The following is a 20,321-nucleotide window of genomic DNA, read 5'->3' as shown; positions in this document are numbered from 1 at the left end:
GCAACTCTTGCAGATGGACTAGATGCCTTTTGCATAATGGGATGTGCATGAGTCTTTGGGGCCCAAAAACAAAGTGTGATGTTTCTAATATCATATAATGTTGATAGACTTAATGCTGGTCCTTAAGGATTGTTAAGCCATGTTAGAATGTTCAAACTGCAAAATGCTAAGAATAAGCATGTCCTGTGTCTGGAAACTGGTTCAAACAAGTGCATCTGCTTGCCAAGTTGACAAGGGCTGGATTGTTATGGTTGATACATTGTGTCAACTTGAGAAGTTTAGAAGGTTAACTGAGAGACCCAGCGGGGAGCCAGGATCCTGACTTTGTAAATATGCTCATCCTGTGCAAGAGGAGGGCACAGAAGTTTTGTGAGTGCTACACCACCCCGGTGGGGAGTGGCCTGTGTACAATGTAAGGGAGGCTTGTTTCTGCCTTTCGGCTTTGGCTCCTGCCTGGGAGTGTTGTGCCAGTACCCTGCCAGCCTGCCTTGGAGCCAGATGATTATGGACTGAACCCTTCCCAAACAGAGAGCTAAATAAAGCTTTCCTTCATCTTGGGTGTTGGGTATTTTGTCGCAGAAATGAAGAGAAAAGTAACCATCACAGGTGGTCTCTTGGGAAATGGTTATAAGTGCAAATACCAAGTTTCACCCTAGACCTGCTGAATTAGAAGCTCCAGGGACAGGACCTAGAAATCCAAGCCCTCTAAGTACCTGTGAACTTTATGTAGGCTTGAAAACAACAGAGGTGGGCTGGGGATTTAGCTCAGCGGATAAGCACCTGCCTTGCAAGCAGGTGGCCGTGAGTTTGATCCCTGGTACCAGGGAAAAAAAAAGAAAGAAAACAACAGGGGTAAAGCAGCTTTTACTCCTTCAGCAATAAATCTGTTACATTTGTATCTTTTCAATTTCAAGTGTTGAGCTGGGCATGGTGATTCATGCCTATAATCTCACACTAGGGAGGCTGAAGCAGGAGGATCACTGGGTGTTCAGTGCCAGCGTGAGCTACACAGTGAGTTCAAGGCCAGTCTGAATTACATAGTCAGACCTGTCTCACAACAATAGCAAAAACTAAATCTAATACCACAAATCAATTTGAAGCCTTCCTTTTAATTTATTTTAGTCCGTATTGAGACAGGGTCTCACTATGAAGTTCAGGCTGGCTTTGAGCTCACTTTGTAGCCCAAGCTGGTCTTGAACTTGCAACAATTCTCCTGCCTCAGCCTCCTGGGTGCTGAGATTATAGGTGTGCACTACCACATTCAACTCTTTTATTTTTATTTGTTTTTTTTGGTACTGGGGAGTAATTTTTTTGTTTGGTGGTACTAGGATTGAATTCAGGGTCTTCCTACTGAACTATCACAGCAGCCTATTTATTTTGTGTTACTGGACATTAAACCCAGGGCCTTCATACTACCTATCCAGTCTAATTTTTTATTTTGGGACGTGGTCTCACTAAGTTGCTAAATCATTAGGCTGGTCTCACTATGTAGTCTTCACTGGCCTCAAACTCACTACATACCATCACTGGCCGCAAATATGGGTCACAGTGATCCCCTGGGCTCAGGTTCCCTGGTACTGGGGATTACAGGTGGATACCATCATGCCCAGTCTTTGTCGGTAGCTGTTTTGCTTGTTACTAATACATATAGAGATACAAGTCACATATGGTAGCAAATGACCATAATCCCAGCACCTATCTCAAAAAACCAAAAACAAAAATAAAAATTACATAGATACAGTTAGTGTATTAATATTAATTTTGCTATCTAAGGGACATGAGGATTATGTAGATACATTTTCAGTTGTCACCAACTCTTAGGGGTGTTACTCACATGTAATGAATAGAAACCAAGGATTCTGTTAAACAGCCTACAACTAACTGGGTATATGGTAAATAGCTGTGATCCTTGCTACAGGGAGACTGAGGCAGGACAACTGCCAGTTCAGGACCAGCCTGGGCAATTTAAAAAGACCTTATCTCAAAAAAGGGAGAGGGTTTACGGATATAGCTCAGAGTCGAGTGTGTGGTATTAAGTTCAGTCTCTAGTACTGCTAAAAACAAAAGTGAATCAAAAACCCATTTTACATAGTAGAATTATCTGGTCCCAACTATCAACTGTAGAGATTGGGATTTTTTTTTTTTTGTAGAGAATAAAAGCAAAACAGAAAAAAGAGTAGAATTTAGAATTTTTTAAAAAAAGTAAGAAATCACTAGTTAATAAATTACATATTGTTATCTTAGAAGTAGTTGTTCATGGGGATGGGTGTTTAGCTCAGCGGCATCAGTGCCTGCTTTGCAATTTCCAGGTTGTGAGTTCAAACCACAATACCAAGTGACAACAACAACAATAACAACTCATTTTTCAAGTTACAAAATCAAAAGTTCCAATGTGGACAATCAAAAAATGACAGTACAAACTATTCTGTTTGATTAATTAACAAAAACTTTATAGTATGGTTATCTGTCTTGTACACATATATACAGTTATATCCTTGAAAGCACGTTCATTCCCTTTCATTATCACAATATCTGTTATACATTTTGAAAAACTTTTTTTTTTTTTGTCTTTTTCGTTTTTATCGGTACCAGGGATCGAACTCACGACTGCCTGCTTGCAAGACAGGCGCTTATGCCACTGAGCTAAATCCCCAGCCCCTCTGTTATACATTTTGGATCTTATTATCTTTCAGTTTTTTATTAGGGAAATTTGCATTTTATTCTTTCATTATATACTGCATGTACTGAAATTCACATACTTTATTTTTGTACCAGAAAGTAAATTCATGACCTTGTGCCTGCCAGGTGAGTGCTGTGCTGCTGGGCTATATTCCTGGTCCTGTGTTTTTAAATTATTTGAAAAATTTCCAAGATGGGACTGCCTGGGTCAAAGTACATACATACTGACATGATTCTTGTTAATAGATTTCCCTCTTGTTTTCCAAGATGATTATCTCTTGAAATGATTCTCTGAAGCAAAGGAACATTAGTCTTATTAACATGCAAGAAAATGTATCCACTTAGCACTACATAGGCTGCTTTTTTTGAGATAGGATCTCACCATATAGTTGAGAAAGGTTGTGAAGTCACTGTACAGCTCAGGCTGGCCTCACACAGAACTGTGTATCTCGGGATGGCCTCAAATGGCAGCCATCCTCCTGTTTCAGCCTCCCGAGAGCTGGGATTACAGATATGGGTCACTCTGGCTGGTCTTGCTATATAGTTTAGGTTGGCTTTGAACTCACTGTATAGCACAAGTTGGCCTCAAACTTGTGGTCATCCTCCTGCTTTAGTTATTATTTTTTTTTGTCTTTTTGAGACAGTTTCACTATGCAATTCAGACTGGTCTTAAACTCATAGCCATTCTCCTGCCTCAGGTTCCTGTGTACTGGAATTACAGGTGTGCATCACCATATCTGACTTTTTATTTTTTGAGGCAAGGTCTCATTGTACACTCTACCTGGACCTCAATTTGAAGATTTTCTTGCCTCAGGTTCCCCAGTAGTGGGATTACAGAGATTTACTACCACCTCTGGTTTAGAACTACTACAGATGGTTTGACTTAATCTGAGATTGATTATAACCTTGAATTTGGGGTTAAAACTGATTTTTGATATGACTCCTCCAGTTGGGTGTGGTGATACACCCCTGTAAACCCAGTTCTTGGGAGGCTGAGGCAGGAGGATCATTGTGAATTCGAGACCAGCCTGGGCTACAAAGTGAGCTCCAGACCAGCCTGAACTGCGTTGTGAGCCCTTGTCTCAAAAAGACAAAAACACAAAACAGTCTTTCTGATTCCCAGCATAAAAACAAAAAATAAACAAGGTCTTCTATAAAGTTCAAGGCACAACCTAAGCTTGAATATGACATCCTCCTGCCACAGCCTTCCAGAGCAATAGGATGACAGGCATGTGCTACCATTACTCCTGAGTTTATTTTTCTAATAATAGTCCTTTTGGATTATATAAAAAAGAAAGATCCATAAAATACTTCGTCAATCCCGTCTCTTTTTTTTTTTAGACAGAGTCTTACTATGCAGTTTAGGCTGGCCTGGAGTTCACTTTGTAGTCCAGGCTAGTCTCAAACTCACAACGATCCTCTTGTCTTAGCCTCCTGAGTGCTTGGGATTATAGATGTGTGCCACCATGCCCAGCCAAAGCTCCATTCTTTGAAGTGCATTGAAAAATCAGAGGTCTATATATTGACTAAGTCAGTATATAGAAGCCTACTGCTTTTAGCTGTCATTTCTCTTGTTTTGTTTTTTACCCTGGTACGACCCATTGAACCCAGAGCCTCTGTAGTGAACCACATACCAGTTCCTCTCGGTTCCTTTTTGAAGTAGGTTCTTGTAAAATTTTCCAGACCAGACTTGAACTTGCAATCGTTCTTCCATGTAGAATGAATTCACTCTCTCCCTTCCTTTCCTGTTTTTCTTAGGTTATTGGGGGTTGAATCTAGAGCCTCATACATAATAGGTAATAAAGGTGCCACTAAACTACACCCCCAGCCCTCAGGGACTTACAATTTAAATAACGAATTAAGTTCGTTCAAAAAAAGGTCCTTATTGAATGTCAAGGCTGGTACTCTTCTTGCTGTGCATGCTATTCAAAACAAAAGCAATTTTACACCTTCCAGCTGTTTAAGCATTTCTGAGTTTTCCAGACAAGGCCAGGGATCCCCTCATGTGAGCGCTTTGCTCTTCTTTCCCTCAAATAGACAACTAAACCAGTGAATAGTCAGGCCAGCCAGGCTGTCTGGATTTCAGTTTTCTTAGCTGCATCAACTTTGTGTGTATGCTCATGTTTTGGGTGGGAGTGGCGGCCACAGCACTGGAACACAGGCATGTTCACTACACCTTCTCCTCTGAGAAACAACTACTAACAAATAAAGGAAGTCAGCGGGAATGAAGAAGCTAGCACAGCCAGGTTCACAAGGCACAGGCCCACAGGTCCCTGGCTTGGGAAATTCCAGCATCACAGCAGCATCGCAGGATTGCATTTGTTGTACCAGCAAGGATTTGCAGCAGCAGCAGCAGCATAGGCAGCAGCAGCAGCAGCAGCAGCAGCATAAGCAGCAGCAGCAGCAGCAGCATAAGCAGCAGCAGCAGCAGCAGCAGCAGCAGCAGCAGCAGCAGCATAAGCAGCAGCAGCATAAACAGCAGCAGCAGCAGCATAAGCAGCAGCAGCAGCAGCAGCAGCATAAGCAGCATAAGCAGCAGCAGCAGCAGCAGCAGCATAAGCAGCAGCAGCAGCAGCATAAGCAGCAGCAGCAGCATAGGCAGCAGCAGCAGCAGCAGCATAAGCAGCAGCAGCAGCATAGGCAGCAGCAGCAGCATAAGCAGCAGCAGCAGCATAGGCAGCAGCAGCAGCATAGGCAGCAGCAGCAGCAGCAGCATAAGCAGCAGCAGCATAAGCAGCAGCAGCAGCATAAGCAGCATAAGCAGCAGCAGCAGCAGCATAAGCAGCATAAGCAACAGCAGCAGCAGCAGCAGCATAAGCAGCAGCAGCGGCAGCAGCAGCAAGCAGCAGCAGCAGCAGCAGCAGCATAAGCAGCATAAGCAACAGCAGCAGCAGCAGCAGCAGCATAAGCAGCATAAGCAACAGCAGCAGCAGCAGCATAAGCAGCAGCACCTGCTGCTGCTTAAGTGGTAAGAGGCTGCGCAGGCGCACCACACATCCTCGGACCAAGGAGCGCCCCCCCCCCGCCCATCTCTGGGGGCCTTTTTCAGGCCCCCAGACATGGGTCTGTCTTCGGCGCCGCCTGATGCAGTGAGAAAGTCCTGTGAAGGTAGACCTCTCCTGGCTGTTTTCCTTGCCGTGCAATCTAGGCCACGAAGAAGGGACACACGTGAAAGCTTCAGGAGGGTGGATCGTGGCTGGGTGAAAGGCCACTGCGGAGTTGGGTGAATCGGGCCTTTTCAGGCAGTACAGGAGGCGCCAGGTCGAAGGGCTTCTCCCGTTGGCCTTAAGAGCTCGAGGCTTGAGCCGAGACCCTTAGCAGCTGGGTGAGGCACTGCTCGCGACATTGAGCAGCTCGGTGGGGGCGAGGTGGTGACTGTAAGGGCGCCTACAACAGGCTGTTGGCCCTCGCTGGCCGAGTACTGCGTCTGTTTTGTCGCTTCAGGCTTGTCTCATCCCTTCGACTCAAAGGCCAGCGTTCGGAGGTCTCTGCATTAAGTAGCAGCTAGGTTCAGGTGGCAGCAGTGGCTGGGTTTTGGTTCTTTGTACGCCCTCATCCTGGAGGTCTCCCTCCCTCCCTTGTCTTTCTGACCTTTCTAGTCCCGGTTTTTTCTCCTTGGGCAGCAGAGTGGGCTCAGATCAAGCAGGCAAATTGTTTACTTATTTATTTTCATTCAGCCAAACTAAGCTCCTCACCGCAGCACCTTCAGCTTGACTTCTACCTGTCGTGTTGTATTGGATTAAGGTTTATTAAGTAATTTGTTCTTTTGGGGGGTTCTTTCCTGGTGTGTTTTTGTTTTTGTTTTTGTATTGTCTTTTTGAGACAGTCTCGCCCTGCGTTTCAGGCTGCCCTTGAGCTCTCACTTTGTAGCCCAGGCTGGTCTCCAGCTTGAAAGGATCCTCTGCCTCATCCTCCCAAGTGCTGGGATTACAGGAGTGTGCCACCACTCCTGGCTCACTTTCCTGATTGTATTACCATGTGTTCCTTTTGAGTTCTAAAGCGTGTATATCTATCAAATGTCCATAGGCTCCGTGGTGAAGAAGTTCGTAGGCTTTAGACTGGAGACATGTCCACTGCCTGGAATGCTTTTCTTTTCCTTGCTTATGTCCTGCTCTTTTTTCAAATGAACGCTCCAGCAGACTTGTTCAGCAAAGCCATCCCTGGACTGCTGTACTAGGTTTAATATGTGCAACTATAAGCTTTCAGAGTTCTGCATCTCTTAGCGCTTGGTAATTTATAAATCCCACTGAAATTGTAAATTAGTCTGCGTGTGGGTTTTTTGGGAAACCTGTTAGGGATTGACAGCAGGCACTTTGCCCTGAGGTAAATCCCAGGCCTTCTTAAAATTTGTCTTTTTACTTTGATACAGAGTATTGCTAGATTTCCCCAGGCAGGCTTGCAGTCTTCATGTTTCAGCCTCCCAGCACCCTGGGATTGCAGGTGTGTGCCATCATGCTAGGCCCATGGATGTGCTTTTGAGAAAAATAATTAGTGACATACAGTGGCACTATATCAACCTATTTCATCCTGTGTTCTCTCTTCCACTCATGTCAAAACTTCTGTTTGTGGGGGAATTTTCAGGACTCTGTCCTACTCTAAGCCTCACTTTGATACTGAGCTGTGATTTACAAGAGGAATGAGATGCTCTACACTGGTATTCATACCTAGTAGTGATGTAGTGAGTTAGCATTAGGGAGACCAAGTGGAGAGCTGTTTGGCATGGTGTGTAGAGTCTGATTGAAGGGCATTATCTTGGTAGAGTTCCATAGTCTAGAGAGTAGAATTCTGCTCTGCAAGTTCAAACTGTGTCTTTGGACAGATGCTTCTCATTGACACATAATGGTATGTTAGTAACTGACAAATTCAGGGATGATTAAGCATAGAGTCAAAGGTAGTAATCTTTTTTGTTGTTCTTTTTTTTGATTTTGTAATGTTTGGGACAGGGTCACACCATGTAGTTGTGGCTGGCCGGGACTCAGTGTGTAGTCCAGGTTGGTCTTGAACTTGAGGTAGTCCTCCTGCCTCAGCCTCCTGGGTGCTAGGATTATAGGCAAATGCTTTCCTGCCCGGTTTTTTTTTTTTAATTTTATTTAAGGAGAAAAAGAAAGAAAACAGAAAAAGGGTACAAGTTATACAGAATTTCATAAAAAATAAACAGTAGGAAATCACTAGTTAATAGATTACACATTGTCATCTTAGAAATAGTTGTGAGGGTTACAAAATTAACGCATATGTGGGGGCTGGGGATTTAGCTTAACGGCATAAGCACCTGCCTTGCAAGTGTGTGGCCATGAGTTCGATCCCTGGAACCGATAAAAAAGAAAGGCAAAATTAAAGCATATAAAGTGGACATTCAAACAGAGAGACTGCAAAAACTCAGTAATATGGTTATCTATCTTATACACTTAAATATATATGCAGTTATATCCTTTAGAGCACTTTCTTTTTCTTTCTTTTGTACAATGACAATTACACATTTTGGGTTTTATTACTCCCACAGTTCTTATTACTTTTTTTGAAGAGAGTAAAACCAAATGTGACATAACAAAACAGAGTCAGTCAAATCAAAAGGATGGACATAATACATACTGTAAAAACAAAATACAAGGTGATCAACAATGGTTACCATAATGCCTCTTGCTATCTTAAAAAGAATTACCTATATCATATTATCATAAAATTGAACAAAACAGTAAAGCACAAAACCAATAAAACCAAAACATTGGAGACATTACAGGACTTGAAAAGAAGATAATAGTCAACCAGAATGGGCGTCATAATGAATCTCATTGTCTTCACAGTTGTTCCCTATACTTTTGAACTTGGTACTATCAAGCAAAACACAATACAGGGAAATCAGTCAAAACAGGATGGTGAGAGGGGCTGGGGATTTAGCTCAGCGGCATAAGCGCCTGCCTTGCAAGCAGGCAGTCGTGAGTTCGATCCCTGGTACCGATAAAAACAAAAAACACACACAAAAACAAAAACAGGATGGTGAGAGCAATACAGGGTTTCAAATCAAGTTAATAGGAAATCAAAGTGGGTTACTATAATACACTCTGCTATTTTTATTTAGTTTTTCCTTGATTAAAAAGACAAAAATAAAAAAGTAAATGATAAAAAAAGGAGATTGAGATAAAAGGGCACAACAACAAAACAGCGCAGGTCAAAACATAACCATTTAAGCAAAATAGTGTTTCACCACAAGATATCTTGACATAAAAGTAGTTAACATATTGTCTCTTTCCTTGAAATCTTTGAGTATAACTTCATATACTGTAGCATCAAACATATCAAGACAATGTAAGACCATTCAAGAGAATGACAGTATTACAGGGCATTTAGAATCAACTGACTGAAAATGAACAATGAGGGCCTGGGGATTTAGCTCAGCGGCATAAGCACCTGGCTTGCAAGCAGGAAGTCGTGAGTTCAATCCCTGGTACCGATAAAACCGAAAAAGTCCAAACAAAACAAAACAAAACAAAAAACAAAATGAACAATGTTTTCTGTATAATGTCCTTGTCTATAAAATTTTTGTTTATATTATCACATATACTAAAATCCAATAAGAGTCAACATGTTAAAACCAAAAAAAAAAAAAAAAAAAAAGACCAATGGAGACAAAAGAACAAAAGCTTGATGGGACTTCAAAACAAGATGATATTAAATCAGCACTAGCTATTTTGATGTCTTGCTTTCTCCAAAATAGCTGTTCCTACCATCCAACCTTCTCTGCCTCATTTCTGTTGAGCTCCTTTTCTGTCATTAGTTGTCAGTTTGTCTTCATTTCACTTTCTTTTCCATTCATTGTGGCCTCTCTGCCACTGTTTCTGGAATCTTGGTATTTTTCTTTTTTAGGATATCCTGTAGTATTCTCTGTAGAGTTAAATTGGTGGTTGCAAATTCCCCTAGGTCGTCTTTATCCTGGAAGTACCTTGTTTTTCCATCAATTTCTAGGGACAGTTGTGCAGGATATATCAATCTTGGCTGAAGGTTATTATCTTTCAAAGCTTGAATTATTTTGCCCCACACTCTTCGTGATTTGATGGTTTGTGCTGAGAAGTCTCTGTAATTCTGTTTTTTTTTATTTTATAGAATCTGAAAATGATTTTATAAGTTCATGCAAATTGCACAGAATAGTGGATTACATTTTGGTGTACTGCAACTTGCATATAATATACATTGATTTTTTTTTTTTGGAGGTGCTGGCTTGGCTTCCCAGATTCCTTTTTTTAAAAATTTTATTTAAGAGGAAAAAGACAAAAACACAAAACAAAACAAAGCGGTGTAAGGGTACACGTAATACAGAAGTACAAAAAAAAACATAACAGTAAGAAATCAACTGTTAATAGATTACATGTTATCATCTTGGAAATAGTTGCTCAAATCACAGTATCAAAGAATACAAAGTGGACATTCAAACAGAGAGACTGCAAATAGCTGTGTTCAATGATCCAAAAACATTAATATAGTCAGCTATTTAACACCCCTAAACACACTTGTTGTTATATCCGTTAGAGCTCTTTTTTTCCCCCTCTCTTTTTTACAACAAAATTTACACATTTTGGATTTTATTACTCCTTAGTTCTTATTACTTTTTTTGGCGGGGGGGAGAGAATAAAGTCAAATATGGCAAAACAAAGCTGTCAGTCAAAACCAAGGATAGACATAGCACATGATGTAGAACAGAGTACAAGGTTATCAACAATGGTTATCAACGTTGTCTCTTGTTTCCTTAATAATAATTGTCTATCTCATTAGATATTATAAAGTTGGACAAAACCGTAGAGAACAAGACCAATAAAACTGAGGCAGTGTAAAGGACTTCCAAAGGAGACAATAGTCAAACCAGAATGGGCATCTTAGTGAATCTTATTGCCTTCAAAGTAGTTGCCTATACCCTCAAACTTGATACTATCATACAAAATGGAACAGAGTCTAATCAGTCAAAACAAGATCGTGGGAGTATTACAGGACTTCAAAACAAGTTAATAGGAAATCAAAAAGAGTTACTATTATATATCCTAATTTTTAAAATTTTTCCCCTTAATTAAAACAAACATAAGAAATAACTAAATAATTTTTTTAAAGAATAAGGGAGAGATTGAGATAAACCAGGGCATAACAATATAACAATAGAGGTCAAAGCATGACTGTTTTAGCAACCTAGTGCTTCACCACCAAATAACTCGACTTAATAGTAGTTACCATAGTGCCTGTCTTTTTTCCTTGAAATATTTGGATAAAACTTATATACTATAGCTTCAAATATTTCCATATCAAGAAGCCCAGAATAAAGCCTTTCTAATTAATAAGTGAAAACTTTATAAGGCTTCAAGGCCACATAATGGGGAATCATGATTACCACATATTTTTATATATTTGAATCATTACTTACATTAGGGAAACTATTCGGTATTCACACATGCGAGATTGATTTATTTCACTTATGAGTATGGTTTCAAGCTGCGCCCATTTATTGATAAATATCTCGATGTGATCCTTCTTTATAGCTGAATAATACTCCATTGTATAGAAATACCACAACTTTTTTATCCATTCCTCAGTTGATGGACACTTGGGTTGTTTCCAAGATCTGGCGATTACAAATTGTGCTGCTATAAACATAGGTGCACATATATCACTGTGGTATGATGCTTTCAGTTCTTCTGGGAATATGCCTAGAAGTGGAATAGTTGGAATAAATGGGATTTCCAATCCCAACTTTTTGAGAAATCTCCAGACAGACCTCCACAAAGGCTGTACCAGTCTACACTCCCACCAACAGTGCAGGAGAGTTCCTTTTTCCCCACAACCTCTCCAGCATTTGTTGTTGTTGGTTTTCTTGATCCTGGCCATTCTTTCAGGAGTGAGATGGTATCTCAGTGTGGTTTTAATTTGCATTTCTCTAATGACCAATGATGATGAGCATTTTTTCATGTATTTATTTGCCATTTGCATTTCTTCATCTGAGAATTGCGTATTCATCTCAGATGCCCATTTTTGGAATGGATCTTTGAATTTTGGAGGTCTGAGTTTTTTCAGTTCTTTATATGTTTTAGACAAGAGTCCCTTGTCTGAGAGAGAGTTCACTAAAATCTTTTCCCGGTTTGTGGGTTTTCTTTTCACTATGATGGAGATTTCTTTTGACATGCAGAAACTTTTTAATAAGAAGTGGTCCCAGTTATTGATTCTGGGAAGTATTTCCTGTGCGGTTTGAGTCCTGTTCATGAATTCTCTACCTACTCCTATGTCTCCAAGGTTTCTACCCAATTTGTCTTCCAATAGATTTAGTGTTTCTGTTTTAATATTCAGATCTTTGACCCATTTAGATTTTAATTTAGTACATGGTGATAGACATGGGTCTAGCTTTAGGTTTCGGCAAATGGAGAGCCAGTTTTTCCAGCACCATTTATTAAAGAGACTGTCGTTCTTCCAATGAACCTGCTTGGCTTCTTTATCAAAGATAAGGTGGTTGAGTGTGTTTGTAGTTGTGGTTGTATCTTCTAATCTATTCCATTGATCTTCGGCTCTGTTTTGATTCCAATACCATGTTGATTTTACTACTGTTGCTTTGTAGTATAACTTCAAGTCAGGGATTGTGATGCCTCCTGCTTTGTCTTTGCTGCTTAGAATTGCCTTTGCGATTCTAGGTCTCTTCTGGTTCCAGATGAAATTTAGGAGTCATTTCTCTAGATCTATAAGGTATGTTGATGGTATTTCTATTGGGATTGCATTGAATCTGTATAACAGTTTTGGGAGAATGGCCATCTTCACAATGTGTGTTCTTCCTATCCATGAGCAAGGGATGTCTTTCCATTTTCTGAGATCATCTTCAATTTCCTTTTTCAGTGTATTATAGTTTTCACTGTATAAGTCTTTCACTTCTTTCGTAAGAGTAATTCCTAAATATTTCATTTTTTTGCTTGCTAATGTGAATAGTCCAGTTTCTCTTATTTCCCTCTCTGTGATTTTGTTGTTCATGTATAGGAATGCTATTGATTTCTGAGTACTGATTTTGTATCCAGCCACATTACTGAATTTATTTATTGTATCTAAGAGTCTTTCAATGGAGTTTAGGGGGTCTTCTATGTAGAGTATCATGTCATCTGCAAACAATGATAATTTAACTTCTTCTTTTCCTATCTTTACCCTTTTTATTTCTCTCTCTTGCCTAATTGCTCTGGCTAGTACTTCCAGTACTATATTAAACAGGAGTGGTGATAAAGGACATCCTTGTCTTGTGCCTGATTTTAAAGTAAAGGCTTTTAATTTTTGGCTATTTAGTATGATACTGGTTGTTGGTTTGTCATAAATGGCCTTTATTATATTGAGGTAAAGACCATCTATTCGAATTTTATGTAAAGTTCTTATCATGAATAAATGTTGGACCTTATCGAAGGCTTTTTCTGCATCTATAGAAATGATCATGTGATTCTTATTTTTGGCTTTATTGATATGGTGGATTACATTTATTGATTTGCATATGTTGAACCATCCTTGCATTCCTGGGATGAATCCCACTTGATCATGGTGTATAATGTTCTTGATGATTTGCTGGATCCTATTTGCCAATATTTTATTGACGATTTTTGCATCTGTGTTCATTAGGGAGATCGGTCTACAGTTCTCTTTTTTAGTTGGGTCTTTCTCAGGTTTTGGTACTAGAGTAATATTTGCTTCCAGGAATGACCTAGGAAGGATTCCTTCCCTTTCAATTTCATTGAATAGTTTGAGGAGTGTCGGCATTAGGTCTTCTTTGTATTTCTTGTAGAATTCTGCAGTGAATCCATCTGGGCCTGGGCTCTTCTTGGTGGGTAAGGACTTAATTACATTTTCAATTTCATTAACAGAGATTGGGTTATTCAACAGTTTTACATCCTCTTGATCTAGCTTTGGTACTTCATATGCTTCTAAGAATCTGTCTATTTCTTCTGTGTTATCAAACTTTTGAGAGTAGAGGTTTTTGAAATAGGTGTTGATGATCTTCTGTATTTCTATTGGGTCTGTAGTGATTTCACCTTTTTTATTTCTTATTGCATGAATTTGAGCTTTTTCTTCCCTTTTTTAAATAAGGTTGGCTAGGGGCTTATCGATTTTATTTATTCTTTCAAAGAACCAACTCTTTGATTCGTTGATTCTTTGGATTGTATTCTTAGTCTCTATTGCATTGATTTCTGCTCTGATTTTTATAATTTCCTCTCTTCTTTTGGCTTTGGGCTTGACTTGCTCTTTTTCTAGCTATTTGAGGTGTAGCATCAAGTTATTTATTTGTATTTGTTCTGTTTTCCTGATGTGGGAACTCAGTGCAATAAATTTTCCTCTCAGGACGGCTTTCATTGCATCCCACAGATTCCGGTAAGTTGTATCTGCATTTGCATTTTCTTTTAGGTATTGTTTAATTTCTTCTTTAATTTCTTCTGTGACCCACTGATTACTCAAGAGTGTGTTATTCAGTTTCCATGTGTTTGCGGGATTTTTGTATCTTTTATCATTAATTTAGAATTTCAGAGCGCTATGATCCGATAACATGCAAGGGATGATTTCAACTCTTTTGCATTTGTTTAAATATGTTCTGTGAGCTAATATATGGTCTATTTTAGGGAATGATCCATGTACTGCTGAGAAGAATGTGTATTCTGATGTTGTTGGGTGGAACATTCTGTATATGTCTATCAAACCCATTTGTTCACAGGTGTGATTCAGTTCTGTTATTTCTTTGCTCATTTTCTGTCTGGTTGATCTGTCCCTTGGTGTCAATGGCATATTAAGGTCTCCTGTTACAATTGTGTTACTGATAATTTGAGTTTTCATTTCTGTTAATAATTGTTTTATTTAACTGGGTGCTCTGGAGTTTGGTGCGTATATATTTAAGATAGTTATCTCTTCCTCTTGGAGTTTTCCCCTTACGAGTATGTAGTGACCTTCTTTGTCCTTTATGGTCATTGTTGGTTTAAAGTTCACGTTGTCTGCAAACAGAATGGCTACTCCTGCCTTTTTTTTGGATTCCTGCTGCATGAAGAATTGTTTTCCATCCTTTGACTTTCAGTCTGTGAGTATCCTTCTGGGTTAGATGGGTTTCCTGTAAACAGCATATGGTTGGATTTTGTTTCTTGATCCATTCTGCTAGTCTGTTTCTTTTGATTGGTGCATTGAGACCATTTACATTAATGGTTATTACTGTTAAATGCTGGTTAATTGTAGGAATGTTATCTCTCTGCTGTTGCATCTTTATATTTCTGTTCTGTTTAATTATTTGCTTTGCTTAGTGGTTTTTTCCTTTGTGTATCTAAACTGTCTTTCAATATTTTTTGCAGGGTTGGTTTGGTGTTCATGAAGTTCTTCAGCTATTCTTTGTCATGGAAGTATTGTATTGCACCATCTATTTTGAATGATAGTTTTGCAAGATATATCAGTCTAGGTTGGAAATCATTTTGCTTTAGGATCTGGAAAACTTCACTCCATGCTCTTCTTGACTTTATTGTTTGTGATGAGAAGTCTGCTGTGTTTCTGATAGGTTTTCCTTTATAAGTGATCTGTCTTTTCTCTCTGACAGCTTTTAATAATCTATTCTTGTGTTGGATTTCTGGGATGGTGATTATGATATGTCTGGGTGTAGTTTTATTTTGGTTATGACTATTTGGAGTTCTATATGCTTCACTGATCCTGATGTCAGTTTCTGATCTCATGCTTGGGAAATTTTCAGCTATTACTTCTCTAACTATCCTCTTCACATCCTTTATGTTGTCTCCTTCTTTTTCATTAATCCCTATCATTCTTATGTTATTCTTCTTTGCATCATCTTGCAGTTGTTGAATTGTTTCCTGATTCCTTGTTATTTTTAAAAGATCTTTCCTTTCCTGTTCACTAGCTGCAATCCTGTCTTCAAGGTCTGAAATTCTATCTTCACTTTCATTAAGGCGGTTTTTACAACTTTCAGTGGAGTTTTTTATTTCCTGTATATCTCTGTGCATCTGCATTATGTATTCTGTTTGTTTCTTATATTGCTCATCTAGGGATTCTATCTTTTTGTTTAGTTCCTCCAATTTTTTATCTGTGTTTTCTTTAGATATATTCAGAATCTCTTTCATTTCTTTTATCATTTCTTCTTTTATCTGGGAGATTATTTCGAGTTTGAATTTCTTTAAAGCTTCCTGGAGTTGCTTGTCAATTTCAGTAGCTATTGTGTCCAATATTTGAGGTGGATGGGATATATTTTCTTCTATATACATTGCTCCTAGGGTTTCTTGAGATGGGCTGGAGGTTTGAGGTTGTAATTTGGTCTTTTGTTTTGTCATTTTCCTACATTTCTCTGTTTCAAGGGTTATTTGAAAGCTTCCTCAGGATCTGTTGAAAATCCCCTTCTATGTTTGCAGCTACTGAAACTCTGGCACCAAGCTACCCCAAGGCATTGGGCCTGCAGAACCAATGGCCCTCCTCTGCCTGCTCAGAACTCCGCAGTTCCAGACAAGCTGGGCCTCACGGACACTGTGCGCCTACCTGCCCCTTGGAGGCTCCACAGCTCTTCAATCGCAGCTGGGTTAGGGTACTCACCACAGGCCGCAGTGCCTCAGGAACCTGTGATCCCTCCCTGCTTGCAGAGATATCCACAGTCCTCCAGACACACGGAGGGGCCGATGCAGGCACCCCAGGTCCACCGAGCTCCTCCTCTGCACACCGATGGCTAGGCGCGGCATCGAAACAGGCTGGGCTCCGGGGATCGGCTTCCCAGATTCCTAAGTTCCAACATGGCGTGGATCTCAGTAGACACTGCTAGTTCTGGAAGGGCTGCAGTCGGCTAAACTACCGCCACTTACCAGGAACGGGAGGTCTTGGGTTGGATTCCCAGAGTCCTAAGTTGCAACATGGCATGCATCTCAGGAGACACTGCTAGTTCTCCTCCTGGAAGGGCTGCAGTCTGCCACCCTGCTTCCACTTACCAGGAAGGGGAGGTGCTGGGTTGGCTTCCCAGAGTCCTAAGTTCCAACATGCCCTAGAAGTCTGTTGTAATTCTGATGGGTGTTCCCTTGTAAGTGATCTGTTTCTTGTCTTTGATGGCCTTTAATATTCTGTTCTTATATTGGATTTCTGGAATTTTGATTATTATATGCCTGGGTGTAGCTCTGTTTGGGTTGTAGGTGGCTGGGGTCCTGTGTGCCTCATATATCTGAGTATCTTTACCTTTTGCTAAATTAGGGAAATTCTCCTGGATCATTTCCATGAGTAGCCTTTGTAGTTCATTTGTTTGTGACCCTGCTTCTTCTTTTACATTCTTAATTCTTAAGTTAATAGATCCTCTTATCATCTTCTAGCGTTTGTATTATTGCTGTTTGTTTTCTTGTTATTGTTAAGAAATTGTTCATTTCATGCTCCCGCATTACAAATCTGTCCTCCAGTTCAGATAATTTATCCTGTTTCTTTCAAGCTGTTATGCCAGCTTTCTTTCCTTTTTTTTAAAATTTTATTTAAGGAGAAAAGAAAAAAAACAGTGAAAGGGTACAAGTTATACAGATTTACAGAAAAAGAAAGAACAGTAGGAAATCACTAGTTAATGGATTACATATTGCCATCTTATAAATAATTGTTCAAGTCACAAAATTAAAGCTTGTAGAGTGGACATTCCAACAATGATACTGCAAACAGTTCTGTTCAATGATCCAATAAAACTCTGTGATACCATTTTCTATCTTATACACTTAAACATACATGCAGTTATATAGTTTAGAGCACTTTCTTTTCCTCTCTTTTGTACAATGAGTATTACACATTTTGGATTATATTGCTCCCACGGTTCTTATTGCTTTTTTGGAAGAGAGTAAAACCAAATGTGACATAACGGAACAGAATCGGTCAAGTCAAAAGGGTGGACATAATAGATAAAACATAATACAAGGTGATCAACAATGGTTACCATAATGCCTCCCGCTATCTCTAATAGAATTGCCTATATCATCAGTTATAATAAAATTGAACAAAACAGTAAAGAACAAAACCGAGAAAACCAAAATATTGGAGACATTGTAGGTCTTCAAATGTAGAGAAAAGTCAACGAGAATGGGCGTTATAATGAATCTCATTATCTTCACAGCTGATGCCTAAACTTTCGAACCTGATACTGTCCAGCAAAACAGAATAGGGGAACATCAGTCAAAAACAAGATGGTGAGAGTAATACAGGGCTTCAAATTGAGATAATAGAAAGTCAAAGTGGGTTACTATAATATATCCTGCTATTTTTTCCCTTTAACTAAACGGATAAAAATAAAAAAGTAAATAATGGAGTGGAGATTGAGATAAAAGAGGGCATAACAGCGAAACAGCACAGATCAAAACATAACCATTTAAGCAGAATAGTGTTTCACCACCAGATAATTCCAACCCAAAAGTAGTTACCATATTGACTCTTTCCTTGAAATCCTTGAGTACAACCTCGTATACTGTAGCATTAAGTATATCAAAACAATGTAAAACCATTTAAGAGAATGAAAGCATTACAGAGTATTTAGAATCGACTAACACAAAATGAACAATGGTTTCTGTATAATCTCCTTGTCTTTAAAAGGTTTTTGCTTATACTATCGTACATAATAAAATCCAGTAAGATACAACCTATTTAGACCATTGGAGACAGAAGAACAAAAGCTAGATGAGACTTCAAAACAAGATGATACTAAATCAGTATTACCTATTCTTTTTTTTTTTTTTTTTTTTTTTTTTTTTTTTTGTCTTTTTGTTTTTATCGGTACCAGGGATCGAACTCACGACTGCCTGCTTTCAAGGCAAGCGCTTATGCCGCTGAGCTAAATCCCCAGCCCCCAGTATTACCTATTAAGATGTCATTTTCTCCAAAATAGCTGTTCCTATCATCCAATCTTCTCTGTCTCATTTCTGTTGAGCTCTTTTTCTGTCAGTAGCTGTCAGTTTGTCTTCTTCATTTTGTTCTCTGCTCCATTCGTTGTGGCCTCTCTGCCATTATTTCTGGATTCTTTGTATTTTTCTTTTTTTAGAATATCCTGCAATACTTTCTGTAGAGTTGAATTGGTGGTTGCAAATTCCCCCAGTTCCTCTTTATCCTGGAAGCACCTTGTTTTTCCATCAATTTCCAGGGACAGTTGTGCAGGATATCTCAATCTTGGCTGGAGATTATTATCTTTCAAAGCTTGAATTATTTCCCCCCACGCTCTTCATGATTTGATGGTTTGTGCAGAGAAATCTGCTGTAATTCTGATTGGTGCTCCCTTGTAAGTGGTCTGTTTCTTGTCTCTGACAGCTTTTAATATCCTGTTCTTGTATTGAATTTCTGGAATTTTTATTATTATGTGCCTGGGTGTTGCTCTGTTTGGGTTGTAGATAGCTGGGGTCCTGTGTGCCTCATACATCTGAGTATCTTTACCTTTTGCTAAATTAGGAAAATTCTCCTGGATTATTTCTGTGAGTAGCTTTTGTAGTTCATTTGTTTGTGTCCCTACTTCTTCTTTTATGTTCTTAATCCTTAAGTTATGGATCCTCTTATCATCTTCTTGTCTTTGTATTATTGCTGTTTGTTTCTTTGTTATTTTTAAGAAGTTTTTCATTTCATTCTCCCATATTACAAGTCTGCCCTCCAGTTCAGATAGTCTGTCCTTAGTTTCTTTCAAGCTGTTATACCAGTCTTGGATAGACTTCTTAGTTTCTTGGTAGTCCCTTTGAACCTGCTTCACGTACTCTATGCTTTTTCTGTTTTCTCCATCAAACAATTCTCCCCTCTTTTTCTGTTCTTCCATTCCACCATCTGTTTTTTCCTGGGTGGTGCTTAGCATTTCTCTAACTATTCTGTATACTTCTAGCTTCAGGTCGTTGATAACTTCATTCCTGAATTGGTCTATGAGGCTCTCTTTATGGCGCTTTATGTCTATTGGTGTGGTGTCCGCTATTGCCTATTTCTCAGAATTGGGGGCCGATGAGCCCTTCTTGTTGCTGCCTCTTCCCATATTCTCCGTTCCTTATATATGCAAGCTTACATAGGAGACCCCGCTTCTCTCCCTGTCAGCCACAGCCTGATCAAATTGCTCCAGTTAGGTGTTCCCACCCACCGCAGCACACCAGGAAGTTGCAGATCAGGCAGCCTACGCAGGGCCCGCCCCTCCCGGCCACCGTCAGGCTCTGGGATCTGGGTTGGGCCAGCCTACCGGGTCCCCCAGCAGCATCACGCAGGCCAGGCACTAATCACCAATCCTGTCCCAGAGGGGGATGTATGGTTGGAGTCACCACTGCGCCCTACTCCCGCAGGACTGCCCCGGCCCAGAAAGTCCTCCGCTGGAGTCAAACTGTGGTAGAGTGTCACAGTTTCTCTCACTCACCTCACCGCAAGTCAGTGTACGCCTCCCTGACCGTCCTGTTTTCGACTCCGTTCACAGACTCCCATTCTCAGAGCTTCTGCATGTCTTTCTTCTTGCTGAGCCGCGGTAGAGGCAGCCAGCCGCCGCGCGGCGGGAAGCCCAAATCGCGGCTTCCAATGGCGCGGGGTCCAGCCTCCACACCAAGGCTTTTCTGTTCCTGTTTTAGCACCCGTACTGCATTCCAAGTTGGATTCTCTCAGCCCAGTTCGTTCCTGAGTCAGCAGAGCATATCTCCACCGGCTTATGTCTCCTTAGTCCGCAC

At 40.0% G+C, this 20,321-nt stretch overlaps 1 long non-coding RNA gene across 1 annotated transcript in view; it reads left to right on the top strand.

Moving 5' to 3' along the window:
- The first annotated feature begins 5,591 nt into the window (after positions 1 to 5,591).
- LOC134474317 (uncharacterized) overlaps positions 5,592 to 20,321 on the top strand; it is a 51,812-nt gene continuing 37,082 nt past the window's right edge. The window contains exon 1 of the long non-coding RNA XR_010045108.1: positions 5,592 to 6,004. This is a non-coding gene — a long non-coding RNA (uncharacterized LOC134474317). The remainder of the gene's footprint in view (positions 6,005 to 20,321) is intronic.

This window comes from Cavia porcellus, unplaced genomic scaffold, assembly GCF_034190915.1.
Source record: "Cavia porcellus strain 051 isolate PalLab524CR breed Dunkin Hartley unplaced genomic scaffold, mCavPor4.1 scaffold_32, whole genome shotgun sequence".
NCBI lineage: Eukaryota > Metazoa > Chordata > Mammalia > Rodentia > Caviidae > Cavia > Cavia porcellus.
The sequence above is the reverse complement of the archived record's forward strand: the minus strand, read 5'-3'. Positions and strand labels throughout refer to the sequence as shown.